The 20,934-nt window shown below is 53.3% G+C and overlaps 1 protein-coding gene across 3 annotated transcripts in view; it reads right to left on the bottom strand.

Annotated features, from left to right (window-relative positions):
* Nucleotides 1-20,934, bottom strand: part of DAAM2 (dishevelled associated activator of morphogenesis 2) — a 111,867-nt gene that overhangs the window by 70,391 nt on the left and 20,542 nt on the right. The window lies entirely within an intron of this gene.

Here is a 20,934-nt window from a genome sequence, read left to right as displayed (position 1 = left end):
CACTGAGCTGTCCCCGCCCACAAGTAGGAAGACACAGGCCTCAGCACAGGGGGTTCTGGGTTCTGACCCAGTTCTGCCAGCCCTGAAGCCCACCTTCCCAGCCTGGAGGAGGGAGTATATTCAAAGGCAAAGGAGCCTCCTGCGACCAAGCCTCAGAAAGCAGTGTTTTTCAACCGCTGGTCCACAGACCGGTTTGACAGAAATTTTGTGCCGGTTCATGAAAGAGTTAACCACCCTGATGTTGTATGAAGATTATAGACCCAATGATCTTAATCAAATTTGTTTATTTCCAGGATGATTTCTGCCTTAGTGGTCCCTAAAATCATTCTTCTATTTTCACCGGTTCTTAAGTGTAAAAAAAGCTCGGAACCGCCGTCGTAGAGGACGCACCAAAGAACTGACTCCAACCAAGGTCGTCTCCCATTTCCAATTTCTCACAACCCTTCAGTCTTCCAGCAGCTTCCCCAAGAGCCCATCCCTCTCCCCAGGACTGAGCCAGGACGGATGAGAACAGGCGCCGTGGATGGTAAAGACGCGTAAGTGAAACCCAGCCTTGGCCCTGTGGATTCATCCATGCCACAGTCGTGCATGGGACCGACACTCCGCGCCAGGCACTGCACGCTGTGGGGGGGTGACCGTGAACAAAACACAGCCCTGGTCATCAAAGCCACTTCGGTCGGGGGGGGGGGAGGGGGACAGCTGCCGGGCTGGTCAGGGAGGAGACAGCAGCTGGGCAGAGCTGCCCAGGGCATGATGGGAGTCTGGGTGAAGGTCTCTAACTCCAGCCGGGGAGGGAAGAGAGCCAGGAACTGGGAGGGGGACACCAAGGTGCTTCTGGCAGGCAATGTGTGGGGGCAGAATACAGGAGTGGCCGAATGACACCCTTCACCAGGGGCCAGGTCGGACTGCTCCGGAGGACACTCGCCTCAGCCGCCGTTCTCTCAGCCTTCAGGGACCTCCACGACAAGACAGGCCCTCTGAGGGCAGGGACATGGTCGGGCTGCAGCCGCAGTGCTGGAGCAGTAACGGACACACAGGTGGGAGGCGCCCAGCAAATGTGCCTGAATGCACAGTGAATAGATGGACTCCCTGAAGGGGAGGTCACTACGGGCTCTGAAGAAGCTTTGCTATTCGCTCGTCCCACTGGGGTGCACAAAATAGTATTGACCAGTTCCCCCTTGTAAGTATAAAAAGCTTCGCACGCTGCAACTGTCCAACTGGGGCCAAACAAGGTGTCTCCTGAGCCTCCAACACGGTTATGTCCTTTGCAGGAATGAACAGTGGGAGTCTGTCCGTCCCTCAAATTGTCACAGGCACCCCCACCAACACACACACAGCTGTACTCCTGCCACAAGTCTTGGACACTGCGTGGACAGGGCCAGGAAGAGCAGGCACTCAGCACCAACGTGGATGCCTGGGTCTGTACAGGACAGGGTGCTGCTGAGACTCCCAGCCAGTCGTGGGCATACTGCGTGCCCATCACACACGGCCCACGGGGTATATATACCAGGAGGGGCGTCCATTTGAGTGATCTGTTCAGGCACAAGCCTGAACCTGGCCCCTGGGTAAATCACCCAAACACCTGCCACTCCTGCTCCCTTCTCAGCGGAAAACTAACGGCGAGCACAGGTCCCCCTGATGTCTGTGGGATGCATTCGTGCCTTCACTCACTGAGCCAATATTTAATAAGGACCTACTGTGTGCTAGACCCGTCACTGGAACCAGGAATGCACAATGGAATCTCCAGGTTCCTTGTGTTCTAGAAGTTTCTAGTCCAGTGACAGCCAGGCAGAAGAGTGCTAAGTGCTCCAGTAGGGGCAGGTCTGTGGGGCAGAGATCAGGGAGAACCTCACCTTTCTGAATTTGGGGGGTGGGTGGGAAGAGGGGTTGGAGAAACCTTACAGAAGCAGTGGCATTCGAACTGAGTTCAGGCAGAGGGGAGGGTGGGAGTTCAGACACCCAGCCTGAGAGGCGGGCATGGCGAGGGACGGGGGCTTGGCCGGTGCAGGAACCCGGGGGTCTCGGTCACAAATGGGGACCACCCTCCTTGGATTCTGAAACTGGGTTGGAGATTTCCCTAATTGCCCTTCAGTCCGTGAAGAGAATCTATGCTCAGCTCCAGGAGGTCAGAGAGAAGCACACTTCCCACAGAGACCGAGGTCCAGCCCCCACATCCTACGTGCCGGGCACTGGGGAGCCTCAGTGGACCCCCACCTGGAGAGCCAAGGCATGAGGGCCGCCGTTCTCTGGGACAAGTGAGCACCTTCCCCAGGCTCAGGTGCACAGACGGACCCTGCAAGCACCACCCCGTGCTGCTCCCGGAGGGCTGGCCTCCCCTGTGGGTGTCACCTCCCCCCGTGTGAACGGACTCACCTCCTTCCTCTGACTGCCCTGCAGGATTGATTGTCCTTATCAAGACATTTCGCAGAGGAGAAAGCGGAGGCCCGAGAAGCAGGGCCGCGCCCCCCCTGGGGGGGGGACCCAGAGCACGCTCGCCACAGGCCAGGTCTCAAACCCCATCCTAGAGCCCTCAGCACAGAACTCTTATTTCCCAACACAGAACAGCTACGGACAATCCCTGGTGTGGTTCTCGGTTTCCCAAGATACACTGGTTTCTACTGAAGATAATCTAGATAGTAAAAGCAACAACTACAAAAACGTAATGCAAAATTAAAAAAAAAAAAAGAACTCCAAAAATCTTAGCTGAGATTAGTGACTATTTCCCTAAATCCTGAGTCCTGCCAAGGCCCAAGCTAAACCGCCTCTCTCTTTGGACAATGTGTCCTAGTAGTCCAGAAACAAATTCACAACTTCTCCTGGTCTTTACCTCCAAGGTTCTCTTTGAAGCTTGGAGAATATTTAGAAACCACCCCCCCACACACTTTTTTTTAAAGAAAAAAATTCTCCCAATAGTCAGTCCAAAGGCTCGGAGCTGCCAAGCTAAGGTGACAGGACCCCGTGACTGTGCACGTGACGACGGTGAGCCTGCCTGCCGTCAGGGTGCCTCTGCACGTCCCACACTGGCTCCTGGGTGCGTTTCCTTTGTTTCTGCATGCCAACGGCCCGAACGAGATGTGGCGGAAGCAGAAAGCAGGGCATCTGGGAATGTCAGGAGGATCGGGGACACTCCGGGAAAGAAGAGCTATTGGTCATACCAGCCACACAACTGGAGGGTTCTGTTGGCAACGCAGAGAGAGAGAGAGATTCAAGGCTCACCCTGAGCCCCAAATGGCCTCTCTCCTACTGCCAACTAGCACCACAGCGATGGTCACCTTTGGGGGATTCGCTTTCCAGAAACAGCCCGGCTGCTGGCAGAAGGCGGCTCTGTCCCGGGAGCGGTGCTGATGAAGCTATGATGGACACAAGGCACTGAGATTCCCAGGGGGATCAAGCAAGGGCTCTCAAAAGAAACAAAAAAAAACAAAAAACAACCTGCTACCAACTGTGGGTTGTTCGGCCTTGTTACACCAGACACAGAGAGCCGGCCCTCGAACCACTTCCTCCCCAGGCCTCTCCTCCCCTCGCTGAGCAGAAGCTAAGCACATCTTTGTTACTTCTCCCCAGCATCTCATGAGGCCGCTAGACACGGAGCCAGCAGGCAGAAGAAGCTGGACCGAGACAGATGTCCAATGGGGAAGCAAACTAGGGTCACTGGGCCAGGCCTGGTGCACGCCTTACCCCATATTTACCTACACATCTATGCCTTTGGGACACACTAAAATGTGAGCCCATCCCCGTTTGCCGTCGGAAATGGGAGATTCTCAAAGGCCAAGCAATTGCCCTGGACCACTTAGCGGGAGAGCAGGACTGGCCCTCTCTCCTACCGCGTTCTGCCCAGGCCGCGCCAGGGCCGCCACAGGCACTCCTCAGGCTGTGAGCTGCTAGAGGACCCACTTTCGAGGGCGTGCAGGAGGCCGAGCTGCCTGCAGGGCACGTACACCTGGGAGGAAACGCACCAGCGACACTCGGCACTGACACCTGGGTGCACCTGTGCTCCTGCAACCCCCAGAGGCCCGATTCCAATTCCCAGCTGCGCGGTGACACCATGTCAGGCCACGGTGTTGGCGGAGTCCCAGCCCCTTCTCCGGAGCACCACAGCGAGCGTGTGGGCAGGGGACACCACAGCTGAGCTGCCTCTCCAGTGATATGGTAACTATTTTTCCCTTGGGGAGCTACACCCTTTTTAAATTCTCACCGAGGCTCTGCACGGGTGAGCAGCATCCCGGCCCAGGCTGGCCCCCGGCCAGCTCGGCACCCAGGCCCCACCTGAAGCCATTCCCAGGTCACCTCTCACCGGGGCCCTCAGTGGCCAGGGCGTTGGAGCAACCTGGTTCCCGAGAAGCAGACTGGGAAACCCCGGTGTCCTGCATCCACCCCTCCTGGTGTCACCCAGCTGGCCTGTTCTGAACGTGCCCAGGGAGGGAAGGAGGAGGAGAAAGTCATGTTCTCACCCTGCCTGGGGCTGCTCCCCATGACTTCCAGGGCCCCCTCTCCAGCGGGCAGGCGCTGGGTCCCCTCTGGCTCACAGCCCCGCCCCCAGCACGTGGGCATGGAAGCCGGAGCCGCCCCCGCACGCTGGCACAAACCCTCCATCCGCACCCGCGCCACCGGCTCCGTCAGGGTCCCGGCTTGTTTTCTTAATTAACTGAAAGTGCTAACAGGGGCGCCCGGAGCTGGCAGGGGCCCGGCCTTCAGCAGCTGCTACAGAAAATTGCTGCTTTGAAATCGGGCTCTCTCACACTGCCCCCCACGCCCCGCATGGGAGGTCAAAGCAAACAGGAGCGCCGGCTCGCAGGGCAGGCTCCGGTTACGGTTACGCGGCCAGGGGTGGTGCATTCAGCGGCAGGACGGACACAGACGAGATCTCGATTTCCCCGATTGGCATGGCTAGACCCCCAGAGCCCCCGGCTGAAGGGGGGCTGTTTGTGTCAACACCGTTTCCTGGCTGCCCCCTGCCCGGCGGGCCGGAGCCGGGGGTGGGCGTGGGGGCGGCGCGGGGAGCCAGGTCTCCTGCATTCCTGCCCTTGGGGAGATCAAGTTAGAAACCAGTGACTACACTGTAGCACATGGAAGGTCCCTCCTGAGGCCAGGACACTAAGTGGCAGACTCACCGAGAGGAGGAGGGACTCACGGTTGGTGAGAGTGCAGGGATGGCGGGTCACGGCGGGACACAAAGAGGGAACATCCAGCAGGAAGTCAGAGTCTTGCGAGCGAGCAAGCGGAAAGGATGCCTGAGGGGCAGGCGGGCAGTCCAGGCGGAGGGGCAGCAGGGCAATGGCCAGGAGGCAAGGGAGAGGACAGCGTGCTCGGAGAAGGGCAGGTGGTGCGGCGTGGCTGCTGAGCGCGGGGCACGAAGGCAGGAGAAGGACTTGGTACAGATGGTGCAGAGGGGGAGGGGCCCACCCTGATAAGGAGTCAAGAAGGTCATGGGGACCAGTCTGTCCCAGCAGAGGCTAACTGCGTCCGGGTCAGAGGTTGCCAAATCTGTCCCCCACCATCACCACCACGGCCAGAAACTGTAGAGTGTCGATGGAAGACAGCCACACCCGTTCACTGACGTACTGTCTAGGGTTCCCATGGTGCTTGAGTTGAGGGACTACAGCAGGGACCATGGGGTCTCCAAAGCCGAAATATGAACCTAAGACCTTTACAGAAAACATCTGCCGGCTTTTAATGTAGAAGATGGACAAGAATGGGAAGGGGCGTGGAGAAAGGAAGACCAGGAGGACTGCCCGTTCCAGGAGAAGGGGTGCCAGAGTATTCCTCAGAAGTGGGTATGACCACAGGGAGCCTCCTGGCGAGACCCAGACCTCGGCAGGACAGGAAGAGGAGATGGAAGAGAGAGACGAGAGGTCTGGGCCCCGGGTCTCCTGTCTCCCATCGGTCTGTCTGAGCGGACATCCGACCCACGCAGGGTGCGGGTCACCTAGCCCTCTCCAAGGGCCCGGGCACCAGGCAGGCACGGCGGGCCAGCACACGCTCGGATGGTGAGGCCCGAGTCACACCCACGGTTCCCTACATCAGGGGTGCCACTAGGGCCCTCTCGCCTAAGAGCTGGGCACAGGGAGGGGTAAGAAGTCTGGAAGGACCAGAGGGAGAACATATCACATGGTGCTCTTGGGAGGTCCTCATGCCGCCTCTGCAGCCTCGGCACAAGTCGTCGCTGCTATAAAGGCTGGGGGTCGGAGATGTTATGACAGGAGTGGGGCTTCTGGCTCCTAATCTGGGGGTTTGCATGTTCCTCTCGGAGTGTCTGGACTGGGTCCGTCCTGCTCCTTGAGGACCAGAGGCTGGCCGATCTGAACCCCGAAGCTGCTCCGCCCCAGCTGGGTCAGGTCGCTCTGCCTGGGTGGGGGATGTAAGGCCACATATTCCCGGGGGACCCATACCGTCTCCTCCTGCAGCAGAACCAGGGCAGCCTTTCTTCATCTTGGGTACTTCAGGCCTTCCAAGCACAGAGTGGAGAACCCAGTTTAAGAAACAAAGCGTCAAAAGCTAAACACTAGCATTTTAGGAAACCACTTGGTGCCAACTTGCACCGAAACATAAACCCAGGGACTAAAATCTCACGCCAGCGGCAGGTTATAGGATGGCTGTCCAGGTGACTCAGAATGAATGTACTTAACTTTTACATTATTTGTAAAACGAAAACAAAATGAAACATTTTTAAGAAAAAGAACTTTCTCAAGCAGAGTTCTTAACACATTCTCCCCAAGGGTCTCTGGGCCCCTTGGACAGGCTCTGCATGGGGTTGAGGCCCCCGCTGTGGAATCAGATTGGCCAGGCACTCCTTGCTCCTATGCCCAGCCATGTGGGCAGAACTCATCAGCGTGACTGGCGCACTGTAGGCCATTAGCCCCACTTTGTCCAATGAATGAATGAATGAATGATTCAATAAAGAAGTTTGAGCCTGGCCCTGCAACTTACCAGCTCTGTGTCCTCAGACAAGGCCCTGAACCTCTCTGAGCCTCAGTCTCTTCATCCCTAAAACCTCCAACATTATTCGTGACCCAAAGAATTGCTGTGAGAACTAAATGGAATGGTATCCCCTAAGCCAGGGGTCCCCAAACTTTTTACACAGGGGGCCAGTTCACTGTCCCTCAGACCATTGGAGGGCCGGACTATAAAAAAAACTATGAACAAATCCCTATGCACACTGTACATATCTTATTTTAAAGTATAAAAAAAAAAAGGGAACAAATATAATATTTAAAATAAAGAACAAGTAAATTTAAATCAACAAACTGACCAGTATTTCAATGGGAACTACGCTCCTCTCACTGACCACCAATGAAAGAGGTGCCCCTTCCGGAAGTGCGGCGGGGGCCGGATAAATGGCCTCAGGGGGCCGCATGTGGCCCGCGGGCCGTAGTTTGGGGACCCCTGCCCTAAGCCCTTGGTACAGTGACTGGCACGTTCAAGTGCAGAATAAATGGTAGCTATTATTGTTACCTTTCAAAGATGACTCTCATCCCATATCAAAAACAGATTTCTGGATCTTCATACCCTCCCAATTCCACCACGACATTGCTGTGTCCGTAAACCCCAGCACAGAGCCCAGCATGACGGGCACACGGGAAAGGGTGTTGGAGCAGAACGGGGCAGACAGCTTCATGGCTGAGGATGCTACTGCCTCCTGCCTCTTCGCTGGGAGGCCCCCTCATGCACAGACCCCGGCCGTCCACACAGCACCCGGGCATCCCAGGCTGGGGAGCTCACCTGTGCCTGTGCTACAGGATACGGGGCTGGGGGGTCCTTCGCTCTGCCGGGGGGTAAGGGTGCCAGCTCAGCCGGGTTCTGCCTGCGGCACAGAGCGCTCCCCCATTCCCGCTCACTCTGAGCTAGGGGCAGTGTGGGTCTCCCCTCAGGGCGCCGTTCCCAGGCTCAGGAACAACAGGCTCCCCATTCTTCCCTGCCCTCGGCAGCCCTGCCTCCTTCCATGACAGCACTGCCCACTGCTGCTGGCAGGCAGATGCCCAGTCCAAGGGGCCCACACTGACCTCTCTGGGGCCTGGAGAACGAGCCCCCGGCCAGGTCTGTCCCCTCCGCCCAGGAGGAAGGGGAGTTGGCTTGAGTCCCCGCTGAGACAGAATTGCAGGGTCACTCACTTCAGCCTCAGGCTTGAAGTGTCACGTGGCCTCAGGCATCTCTGCCTGTAGCCAGCGCTGACCACACTGTTTTCTCCAAATGAGAGAGTCTGATTATCCGCCTCTCCCTGGTCTTCTCCCCTTGGCTCAGGCTCCAGATATTTCCAGAAGTCAACCCTCAGCTCCCCCGCGCTCGAGGGTGACAACCACCAGGGAGCCGGGCCCGGGGTGCATGCCCAGGTCTCAGCACCTGTGGGGAATCCCAGCCCCCTGCCATCACCTTTCCACACTGGCCTGTCAGATTCCAAGTGAAATCTTGCCCTTTGCAACAGTGTGGATGGACTGAGAGGGCATTATGCTCAGTGAAATAAGTCAGAGAAAGACAAATGCCATATAATTTCACTTACATGTGAAATCTAAACAAAACAAGCATACGAACAAAACGAAACAAAAAAACAACACAAAAGAAACAGATTCATCGGACAAACTGATGGTTGCCAGAGGGAAGGGGAATTGAGAGACAGATAAAAAAAGTGAAGGGGGGCCCTGGCCAGTTGGCTCAGTGGTAGAGCGTTGGCCTGGCGTGCAGAAGTCCCAGGTTCGATTCCAGTCAGGGCACACAGGAGAAGCACCCATTTGCTTCTCCACCCCTCCCCCTCTCCTTCCTCTCTGTCTCTCTCTTCCCCTCCTGCAGCGAGGCTCCATTGGAGCAAAGATGTCCCGGGCGCTGGGGATGGCTCCTTGGCCTCTGCCCCAGGCGCTAGAGTGGCTCTGGTTGCAGCACAGCGACGCCCCGGAGGGGCAGAGCATCACCCCCTGGTGGGCAGAGCGTCGCCCCCTGGTGGGCATGCCGGGTGGATCCCGGTCAGGCGCATGCGGGAGTCTGTCTGTCTCTCCCCGTTTCCAGCTTCAGGAAAAAAAAAAAAAGTGAAGGGGAATTGGAAGCACAAACTTCCAGTTATAAAAATAAATGTCACAGGGATATATGCACATCATGGGGAAAACAGTCAACAATATCCTAATAACGGTGCACAGTGATTGATGGTTGCCAGACTTACTGTGGTGACACATCATGAGACATATAAATGTTGAATCACCATGTTGTGCACCTGAACCTAATATAATATCGTATGTCCTCTATACTTCAATAATAATAGTTATAAAATTCCATCCAGCCTGATCTGTGGTGGCGCAGTGGATAAAGCGTCGACCTGGAAATGCTGAGGTCGCCGGTTCGAAACCCTGGGCTTGCCTGGTCAAGGCACATATGGGAGTTGATGCTTCCAGCTCCTCCCCTTTCTCTCTCTCTCTGTCTCTCTCTCCTCTCTAAAAATGAATAAAAAAAAAAAAAAAAAAAAAATTCCATCCAGCCAGAATCACCAGACTCGACTCAAAACCTGCAACCCGCAATCCAAGGAGGGTTTGATGTTGGGTTTCTTTCACTTCCCAAGTTTATGCAGCTTTTCTCTAACTTAGTTTATGGAGCCTGAGCTCAGTCCTTAAGAACGACTCTTCCTATGTCCCCAGGTCAGGGCTGGCGGGTGGGAGCCGGGATCTCAGTTCCAGGACTGCAGATAGGGAGTCTTTCCCGGAGCATGGATTCCTGGGGAGAGGGGTGTGCTTGAGTCTACACAGCCCCCTCCTCAGAGGCTCCAGCACTCAGTTTCAACCCAGGAGGGTCTCATCGGCCACCCAGAGGGGCACCCAGCAGGGGAGGAAGGTCCTCGGTGGAGTAGCTAAGTGTGTGCGGTCTTTCTTAAAGGGATAGAGCTTGAGGGGAAACTGCTAGACAGGACGGAGGGAGGAGCAAAGATGAGCCAGCCTTCTCCAGGGAAAAGCTCTGAACAAGCACCAGGGCCGGAACTCACCCAGAGGGCAGCACCATCACCAATAACAAACCTACTGTGTGATTGGCACGATGGAACTTACTTGGTCCCCACTTCTTCGGTGTCGGCACTGTTATGCAGTTGCTCCCATTCTATAGATAAAGAAACTGAGGCCTTGAGAGAGTAAACTGCCGAGGTCTCACAGGTCACGCATGGCAATGTTAGGATCTCAATATAAGTGGTTCTACGGGAGCTCACCCAGTAGAGGAACCTCAGTCAACAACGGCCGATGGAGTACCTTCCGGGGTCAGGTTCACGCCCTGGAAAAGGCATCCCGCAGGCTAGGCGGAGTGTCCTCTGAATGCTCGCAGCAAGAAGTCACCCAAAGGCTGACACCAAGTTATCTGGAGGGTGAAATTACTTCTCCTTTATTTTTTTTCCCATCATTACTGTTTCCTATACGTTCCATACTTCCTCAAACAAGCAGTTATTCCTTTTCTAAAAGGAAAAGAAAAATAAAGATTCTACCTCCTACCTCCTACCTCCCATTTGAAATGACCAAGACTAGAAGCAGGAAGATTCGTGTATCTAAACGTAAGTCCCTGGAGGAAGGGAAGCAGTAACACGAACAGACAGTGCAGCTAGACCGTGATTAAAACTAGGAGAGTCCAGTTTTGCTTAGTGTGACACTAGAGGCAGGTTTTCAATAAAATTAAGGCGATAGCTTTTCTTTCAGCCAAACAGAAATAATATGTTTCCTAAAACCTAGTAATAATACAAAAATTTTTTTAAAAAAAAGGAAAGAAAGAAAAGCAAACCTCAGCTCAGACCCATCCGTCTTCTGTTATTCCAGCCCCTTCACAGTGATCACCACTGCCTTTGGGGCGCCCCCTCACTTTGTCCCACCCAGCCTACTGGCAGCTAGGCCGGGCTTCCAGAGCTTTCCCTCAGCCGACCCAGCACGCTGACATCCTTCACGACCCCGCTTGTCCCTGCTCCTGTGGAGCCTCCACCCCCACCAGCAGAGAGCTGATGGCTGCCCCTCGGAGCCCCCACTGCTGCTGAGCATCCGAGCTCGCTGTTTGCGCTGGCCTCACGCTGCGCGCTAATTAATTTCACGTCTCTGTTCACTCCCCCATCCCCGGCACGGCACGGAGCGCCGCAACATCTGCGGGGTAAGGCGGCGCGGGATGATAATTACTACTGGGTGAAGACCGTGGATAGTCTCCCAGGTACTTCCTCCTACAGTAACTCATCTGACCTTCAGAACGGCTGGTCGGACGGCTTTTGGAGGAGTCAGACGTGAATATGGAGGAAGCGAGTAGTGCGTGAGGTCCAGGAAACTCTGCCCTTGGGAGGCTGGGTGTGCCCAGATGGCCTGGAAGGGCGGGCCTCGCTCCCTGACCTCAGTGTCAGCGAGGCCAGACTGTGCCCGTCTCCGGTCCCTGCCCCCTGCATGCCTCCCAGTGCTCCATCCCAGCATATCCTCCCCCACTGGCCGGGCAGGGAGGTGCCAGAGGGCCAGTGGGCACAGAGATGGCGCTTCCCAGCTGCTGTGCAGCACTCCGTCTCTCTGGGAATGACCCTGCCAGCTTCACGGAGGAACACTCAGCCATGCTGCCCCAGCGGCACCCAGCCAGCCAGCCAGGCCACAAACCCTGGCATCGGGGGTCCCCCTGGAGACAGCGTGGACCAGAGTGTGCAGAAGGAAACTTCAGGATGCTGTCGCTCAACCCCCCTGCAGGCAGCCGGGAGAACCGTGCCCAGACTGAGAAGGGACGTGTCAGAGGCACAGAGTGAGGCGGGGGCACGGGGAGGGCTGACACCTGAGCCCTTTCTGGTCCAAGCAAGAAAAATACAACTTGAAGGGCTTGTGCTAAAAGGAAGTCACAAAGGCTAAGTTTCTTTGCAGGGCATTCTTCAAGTACATAACAAACAAATGACCCTTGGATGCAACACTACCCACACAAAACATTAATTGAAAAAAAATGAAAACAGAGCAAGGTGTTCAGTCACAGTCTTAAAATGTAGTATCCCTGGAGGCCAGGCCACGTCGTGACCCACTCCCTCCGGAGCGTCTCCCATAAGCACGAGGGGCAGGCGGGTTTGAATCTGAAACCGTGTCTTCATTGGCTCAGCAGAACGGCCGGAAATGGGAGGCCACAGACGGACCCTTCCATCCCCAGGTAATGCTACTTACAGGTGCGATGGTTACTGGTGTTTGGTTAAGTGTTGTTGGTTCCCAACCCCCCACTCCAGGCACACAGCAGATTCCCACCACGTGTGTCTGTGTGGGGCCACATGACAGATTCTGGCCCCTGAGCTGAGTGCAGAAGCTGAGTGCTGTGATGCTTAATGCAAGGGTCAACTCCACTAGGCCATGGGACTGGATGTCTCAGTGTCGCTGCAATGAAGGCATTGCTTACGTGAGAGAAGCATGTAAAAAAGTGGACTCTGATAAAACAGATTACCCTCCATAATGTGGGCTTAAAGGCTTGAAAGAAAAGACTGGAGTCACACAAGGAAGAGGGAATTCTGCCTCCAGACTGCCTCTGGATTCAAGTACCAAAATCAACTCTTCCTGGGTCTCCAGCCTGCTGGGCTTCCCTGTAGATTCTGAACTAGTTCCCACAATCAAGTAAGCCATTTCCTGAAAATAAATCTATATAGATAGCCAGACAGCTAACCAGATAGGTAGATAAATAGATAGATAATAGATGATGATAGATAGATAGATAGATAGATAGAGAGAAAGAAAGAGAGGAAGAAAGAAAGAAAAAGAGAGAGGAAGAAAGAGAGAGAGGAAAAGAAAGAAGGGAAGGGAATAAGGAAAGAAGGAAGGAAGGGAGAGAGGGAGGGAGGGAGGGAGGGAGGGAGGAGAGAGAAGAAAGGAAGAAAAAGAGAGAAAGAGAGAAAGAAAGAAAGAAAGAAAGAAAGAAAGAAAGAAAGAAAGAAAGGAGGAAGAAAGAAAGAGAGGGAGAATAAGGAAGGAAGGAAAGGAAGGAAGGAAGGAAGGGAAAGGAAAGGAGGAGGGAGGGAGGGAGGGAGGGGAGAGGAGAGAGAAGAAAGGAAGAAAGAAAGAGAGAGAGAGAGAAAGAAAGAAAGAGAGAGAGAGAGAGAAAGGGAAAGGAAATGAAGTTAGTTTCCTCTTGGTTCTATTTTTTTGGAAAACCCTGACTAATACATATGTAATTAGAGGTCTAGTGCATTAAATCGGCAGGACCAGACCCTCTTTCCCTTTAGTACACCAATCGTCAACCTGGTTCCTGAGTGCCCATCATGAGCAGCGACCCTCTGGTGACACACTACTAACAGGCAGTATGGGCAAGAAATAAGCTCTGCTGCCTCAAGTCACTGAAACCTGGGGGTTGTGTGTTACCACAGCATAATCTGACTTATACCAACTGAAGCACTGGCAGTTCGTCTTAGATTTGAGATGCTAGAGGAGGAGGAGAGAACTAAGTAATGGAACCATAAAAGGATTTTGATCTTGGCTGACCACTGAGTCCCAAACACGCCGTTCTCCCACCAGCGGCCCAGCTTCCCCCCTGGTCTATTTTGGGATCCTGGGATGTCTTAACACGCAGAATCCAAACATAGTTGTGTGAATGCATCAAAGGTACAATCTCAGTGGTGAAAGAAACTTCCCTAGAAAATGCTCAGAGTTCCGCCGAGGAATCTGACCCTGGCCCTGGAACGGGAAACTGTCCAAAGAACAAAAGTTTCCACTACAGCAACAAGAATGTTAAACATGATAAAGAGACATTTTTTTTTCTCAGTAAGAAAAATGAGACCATGAGTATTTATAAGCCAAAACCCAAAGGCCATACCCTGATCCGCGTGAGGTTTCCTGCTGCAAGGGGAGAGTCTGGTGGTTTCGAGAAGGTACTGGAAAGGGAGCAAGATGTCCTTGGCTCAAAAGCTGATGGGTTAAGTGGGGGACCTTTGAGGAAATGCAATTTACAAAGTCCTAGTGATTCTCCTTAGGAATCAACAGTGACCCAGAGGCTGCTGGGACCTTGTGACTTCCTTCTCAGTGGAGAAATCCCGTCCCTTACCCTTAAAGATTCTACAGAGATAAACTCTGGGACAGACCAGCCTGTCACGGACTAGCACTACTATGGGAAGAATTTCTTTTAAACCAGTGGCTCTCAACTTTGAGTGGTTCCCGGCTCATTCAGCAACATGTTTGCTTGTCACACCTAGGGAACGTTACTGGCGTCTAACGGGGAGAGACCTGCGATGCTATAAAATACCCTGTAATACACAGGACAGCACCCTCCTCCCCGACAAAGAGTTATCCCGACTAGTACTAAGGTTGGGAAACTCTGGCCGAGACTTAAATCTCTGGTTATGAGGATGTGAAGGATTAGAACAAAGAGCAGAAAGAGCGTTTATGACACAACACGCTCCACTGGGGAAAAAAGACTGAGACGTGCATGCCCACATAAATATTCATGGACATAGGGAGAGAAACCGAAACTGACTCGACCACCGAAGCATTCTGAGAGGCCACAGAGTCCACTTCGGTAGAGAAATAAATTGTGTTGCCCCTCTCTCCTCGCTAGTGTGGGAGGGAGCCAGCCGGAACATCCGAGTAGAAGGTCCAGAGGTTGTCTCTAGATTCACAAAGTGAGTCAAGGAACGAAGTTCAGGGGAGAGGCTGGAGATTAACCCTAGAGGGACTATTTATTGGACATATTTAAGGTGGGGGGCTACTCTGAGTTGCTGGTGAGCACCAGGAGCTCAGGAAGAAGGCCAAACAACCTGATGTCTGGCCAGCCAACAAGGCTGTCTCACAGTCAATTGCAAATGGTTTGCATCATTGTGATGGAAGCACCGCTGGCCTTCTCAAATCTCCCTAAAGCAGGGGTCCCCAAACTACGGCCCGCGGGCCACATGCGGCCCCCTGAGGCCATTTATCCGGCCCCGCCCAACTTCCGGAAGGGGCACCTCTTTCATTGGTGGTCAGTGAGAGGAGCATAGTTCCCATTGAAATACTGGTCAGTTTGTTGATTTAAATTTACTTGTTCTTTATTTTAAATATTGTACTTGTTCCCGTTTTGTTTTTTTACTTTAAAATAAGATATGTGCAGTGTGCATAGGGATTTGTTCATAGTTTTTTTTTATAGTCCGGTCCTCCAACAGTCTGAGGGACAGTGAACTGGCCCCCTGTGTAAAAAGTTTAGGGACCCCTGCCCTAAAGTGTACCATGGTCACAAAGCCCCAGTATAAATGCTGTGTGTGTGTGTGTGTGTGTGTGTGTGTGTAAATCAGAGTATGGGCATTAAATCTGGGTCTACACAGCGCAAAAAGAGTAACCAGTAAACACAGTTAACATCCACTGCAGGCCTACTATGTGCCAGGCACTGATCAAGAACTTGCCATGCAGTCTCACCAAGTGCTCACAGCTGCCCAATGGGGACTACCACTGTTATCCCCTAGTAGGGCTAAGAGGTCCCAGGCAGAGGGAATGTAAGGGACTCAGCCAAGGACCACAGCGAGTCTAGGTAGAGGCAGAATTCAAACCCAATTCAAATTCAAATCCTACCTCTAGAACACTGTCTTGATTTCCGGGCTCCCTGCTGTGACCAGTGGTGAATAATAATTCTAACTAATTAGAGGGAAACAGGAAATTGAAGCTGGAGGTGATGAGAAAATACAAGCTATCACCTCTTGCTTTGGGACCTGTAGAGCAGGGGCTCTCAGACTGCAGTGTGACCAGGATCACCTGGCGGGCTTGATAAGACACAACAGCTGGGCCGCATTCCCAGCCTTTGATTTAGTGGGTCTGGGTCAGGGTCCAAGGATTTGCATCTCTAACAAGTTCCAGGTGATGTTGACTCTGCTGCTCCAGGACCGCTGGCTCTGTGGGAACTCGGCTCCTCTGGAGTGCAGTGGGGCTTCCCATGCTTGTGGGGGCTGGATTCCGCTGCTGATTTATTCTGCGTTTCAAAGACAGGGCTCTTCAGGTGACATTTGGTCACAGTGTTAACTGAGTAGCTGGGAATTAGAAGAGGCTGATAGTGAGGAGAATGGAGGAGGGAGAGGACAAGTGTCAGGTGGAAATCAACCTGGAAGGCTTCCTGAAGGAAGAGCCAAGTGGTGAGAAGAAGTGGCCCTGGGACTGCGGATTGGACGCACACTCCGGAATGGGAAGTTGTGTGGACAGTGGTCAGAAGAAGATCAATGAGTTCTAATTGCAGCTCTGCTTCTGGGCTGTGTGGACCTGACTCAAGGTCCTTAACTCTGTGAGGGCCTCGTTTCAAACCTATACAACGGAGCAACTAACAGCCCAAAGCTCAGCGTTGTGAAATCCAACACTGTAATGACACGAGGGCTGTATCTGTGGCCAGGGAACCCAAGCCGCCATCAGAGGCAGGGACTTGCTTTGTTGTGGCTCACAGCCCATGCAGGAGCGGGGAGGTGGAACTTGAGATACTGGTCACCCCCATCATTGAAAACACTCTTCCATCCCAGTGAGGACCCTCCAGTGCTCGGGGCCCCTCCCCTCAGACAAGTTCTGAGCTGGTCTCCATCAGACCACGTCCAGCGGCCACTTTCAACACCTAGCCCCAAACTGTTCTCATTTACACAGTTGTTCTCATTTATACAGAATACGGAACTATCCAACACCTACACCAGGGGAGTCAACCTTTTTATACCTACTGCCCACTTTTGTAGCTCTGTTAGTAGTAAAATTTTCTAACCGCCCACCAGTTCCACAGTAATGGTGATTTATAAAGTAGGGAAGTCACTTTACTTTATAAAATTTATAAAGCAGAGTTACAGCAAGTTAAAGCATATAATAATAATTACTTACCAAGTACTTTGTGTCAGATTTTTGCTAAGTTTGGCAGAATAAATCTTTATAAAACAACTTACTATAGTTAAATCTATCTTTTTATTTATACTTTGGTTGCTCCGCTACCGCCCATCATGAAAGCTGGAACGCCCCCTAGTGGGCGGTAGGGACCAGGTTGACTACCACTGGTCTACACAGACAATATATACTCAGCCCTGCTTTAAAATGGGTGCAGAAAGGGAAAACGGCGAATTGCTAAGTGTTAGTCAGACTGGGGAGTACGTCCCCCAAGGCCACATGGGGGCCCAGGGGGGAAACTGGAGAGCAGGGGTATAGAAACAGAAAGGTACAAGTCCCTTCCGGTCCCCCAGTGATGCGCTTATAGGCTTTCATTTTCTCTCTTTCTGCTTCCATGTATTTTCTACATTTTCTATAATGAACCTGTATTTCTTTTATGATCAAGGGGGAAAGTTATTTTTGTTTGCTTTTAAACTCCATGTCCTTCTGAAGCTTTTCTTGATTATGACGCGCGCCACACCACCCTGCCTCTTGGCTCTTGTCCTTTGTTTCCAGCCCGTGGGTTTGCATGTGTAGCAACGAGTAGCGCTTTCTCAATGTCCCAGAGCAGCTGTCCTCTGCATTGACCTGCGACCCTCTGGTAGGCGGAGCTTCCCCCAAGTGGGAGGAGACATTTCCTCCCCAGAAGAACATTGCCCTCCATTCTTTACCCTGGGATCCGCCCTCCTCCCAAAATAACCCACTAGAGCCTTCTTCATGAAGGGAGTGGTTCATGCCAAGAGGAAGGGCACAGAAAGTGACCTGCAGGTGAGAACTGTGTACATTCACCTAGACACACACGGACACTACTCATTCACCCTGATCTGCCTCTTCTTCTCTCCTCCGTATCCGGAGGATAAGGCTGCCCAGTTGCTTGGTGCCCTCAGATGAACTGGGAAGGCAGACTCTCCAGTGTGGTTTGTGAGGGGGCGAGGAGCCGGGGATGGGCTGTCAGGAAAAGCCAATTCGCTTCCATCTGGCTCTGAAATCCACACTTATTTTCCTGGACCGGACTAGGATCCCTTTTCCCCATGTGAGGAATCTCGCTCTCTCGGTGACACACACTTTCCCCAAGAACACTTGACTTTTCAATAAGAATTCTTGTATATTTGGGATTCCTGGAAACAGGACAAAGACTAATGAATTGCTGGCTCTGCCCTAGGTTTGGAAACCCTCTAGAACTCACAGGAGGTGGGAGGTAGGGGTGGGAGGTAGGAGGAGGGAGGTGGGGATGCAGGGGGTGGGTGTGTTCTCAGCAGAAAGCAGGGCGCAGGGCTGAGTTGCAGGTCCCTGTGGTCAAGCTACAGGCACTCCAGAAGCTGCCTGTGACCCCAAAATCAGAAGTCCCCTTCCACTCTGTGACCAGACAGGTAGGGCCGGGAGGTGGGGATACCAGATGATGCTGATGGAGCTGAGCCATCACTGGAAGTCGGGCAGCTGATCGCTGAGTTCATGGCAAAGGGAGACGGTTGCGCTGTTATCAGAGAGCTGGCTCTCGGAGGCAGGCACACCTTATTGGCAATGGCCTCTGGGCCTCTAACTTGCGATGAGACTAAACTCTCAAAACCTTGGTTTTCTCTTCTGTCAAGTGGGATAGCACCTCACTTTTCAGGCCCATGGTGAGAATACGACGTCCTGGAATACCACAAGTGGTGAACCCAGTGCCCGGCACATAGTAGGTCTTCAGCGGATGGAAGGTGTTGTTTGGCGCGTTTGCAGACTAGGAGTTTGTAAAGCCACACATGTGGTGGGCCAGCTGCAGGAGGTCTGCCCGCCCTGGTTTTAGCCAGGCAGTGAGAAGACGCAGGGCCTACCCCGCCCCCTCCAGCCCAGGGGATAACAGCAGCTAAGCTGCAGCTCCCTCCGCGTGGGCTCCTCGGCCCGTTGTCTGTGTTCTGGTGGGTTTGAGCTGTGCCACCCTGCCCCACGCTCCTGCGGCAGACGCTCTGCAGCCTCCGCTGCTTAAATCCACAGTGTGACTGTGTGGGCTCCAGACCGCCAGCCCGCAAGGGCGGCGCATCGATATGGTGCTGGGGCTCTCGGCTGCCGCAGTGTGAAATGTTCTGGAAGCACACCAGCCTGTCCGTAACCTTACTGTCCAGAGAATTCCAGCAGTTCTTAAGCCATCCTGGAGAAAGCAGGCCCTGAGTTGCTGCCACCCCTTCCCTTGCCCCCTCCCCGCACACCCCCTGGCATGAGCCTAATAACCTGGGCAAACGGACCTGGCCCCCGGGGTGTGCTCAGTCTAACCAAGGAGGCAAAACACAGCCAGAAAAGACTCAAGAATACAGAAAAACAAGGAGAGAGCAAACCGTTTTCTTTCAAAGGCACTCCTATGCAGAGGGAGCAGGAGGTGACCTAAGAAGGCAACATCCACAGGGTCAATCCAGCACTTTCTAGAGAGCGTGGTGACAGGTGAGGCTGCCACTCTGTGTCCCCTTCTCTCTCTCTCTCTCTCTCTCTCTCTCTCTCTCTCCTCTCAGACCCTGTGTCCCGCCTGAAAGAGTAAATTTACATAACCTCGCCATGGTAGTGATGCTCGGTGCGGTTCCAGTTACAACAACAAGGCTTTGAGAACAGGAGAGTCTGCAGTGGCCAAAGCGGAGGGAAACAAAACAAAAGCCACATGAGGTTCTCATTTTCCTCAGCCACGTGAGGATGCCCTGTAGACCCAGCTATAAATACCCGGCTGACATTGCCACAGGACGGAAAATCTCTCTCTCTCTCTCTCTCTCTCTCTCTCTCACACACACACACACACACACACACACAGGACACATCCCTTCAAACATTTTGTGGGCTTAAGAATGCAAATCAGTGTTTCTAAGAATATCTGCCCCAGAAGATGCTCTGCTTGCCAACCCCGGCTGAGGGTCCGGCACGGACATTCCGTCAAACACGGGTGATAGGACCTGGGAAGAAGCTGTCCCCTGGCCATTGCCAAGGTGGAATGAAGAACTGTCCTCACAACACCGAGACCAGTGACCACAGCGGGACTGAGGGAAAGGGCGTTGGATCAAATCCCTTAGAAGGAAGTAAGGAACATCATGCATGACCCAGGACACCGGAGGTTGGGCTCCCAGGAGGCGGAACCCAGGACGGAGATCTGCCCACATGTCATCTATTGAGGCTGCGCTCTCAGGAGAAACCAGGGAGGGAATGAGGGAGAGTGGGGAGGGCAGGAAGGATCTGAGAAGAATGTGGTTTTAAGAGAGCTCTGGAGGAGGGTCTGTACTGTACTCTGGCCCCCCTTGGGGTAGGGCACAGGGACCTCTGTGTCTTTTTCCCAGTTAGCCATTGCCCACAGGATGCATGGGCAGGGTGGGCAAGTCTGACCTAACCCCAGGCATCTCTGGGCAAAGGGACTCAATAACCCAAGGGCAGCCCACATCACCGCCAGCCCTTAGCTGGAGCACCCACAGCAGCTGGGGGATCTGCACAGAGTACCAACAGCATCTCCGACAACGGTCTGTGAGCCATGTGCCTTTTCGCTTAGAATTTGTATTTTCTATTGATTACAAAGGTCTGCTGGTTTGTTTGCTTTATTTGTTTATATTTTCTTTGCCTGGGATGCTTTTAGGATCCACCTGCTGCGGACAGAAGCAAAGGTTTGATCAATGAGAAACAGTATGAATTGCCCACCAAATATCTCTTCTCTCCGTCTTCTATACTGATAGGTCCCTGCCCGTGTTTGAGGCAGCAGTATGCCCACTTCCCCCTAGACACCACTGCCGTTTGAAGTCTCTGCCTCACCCAGTTTTGGCCAATTTCCGGAGGAGGTGTCCAGAAAAGGTTGTTAAAAAAGAGCAGAATCAGCTGGCATGTGCCTCCTGTGCTTTGTCCTCCCCTTTTTCCTGCCTGTGCAGGAAAATGAATGCAGCTGTGAAGCCGGAGGTGACGCAGCCATCTTTTAACCATAAGGCAGTGAGCACAAAGACAAAAGTTTGTCTCATTCTAAAGGAGGCTGGAGTTGAGACAGAGGGAGCTGGAGACCCTGGTGGCACGGTGTTGCCACTCGGCCAACTCTGGACTGCATCTGCTGACCTTGTATTAGAAAAATAAAGACCCCTCACTGATAGAGGTGCTCTAGTCAGGTTTCTGTGCCTCACAGCTGAACACAAATCCTGACTGACAGATGCCTCAAAACCAGGGGTCCCCA

This window comes from Saccopteryx bilineata, chromosome 1 (assembly GCF_036850765.1).
Source record: "Saccopteryx bilineata isolate mSacBil1 chromosome 1, mSacBil1_pri_phased_curated, whole genome shotgun sequence".
In the NCBI taxonomy this organism is placed as follows: domain Eukaryota; kingdom Metazoa; phylum Chordata; class Mammalia; order Chiroptera; family Emballonuridae; genus Saccopteryx; species Saccopteryx bilineata.
This window is presented reverse-complemented; position numbering and strand designations above follow the sequence as displayed.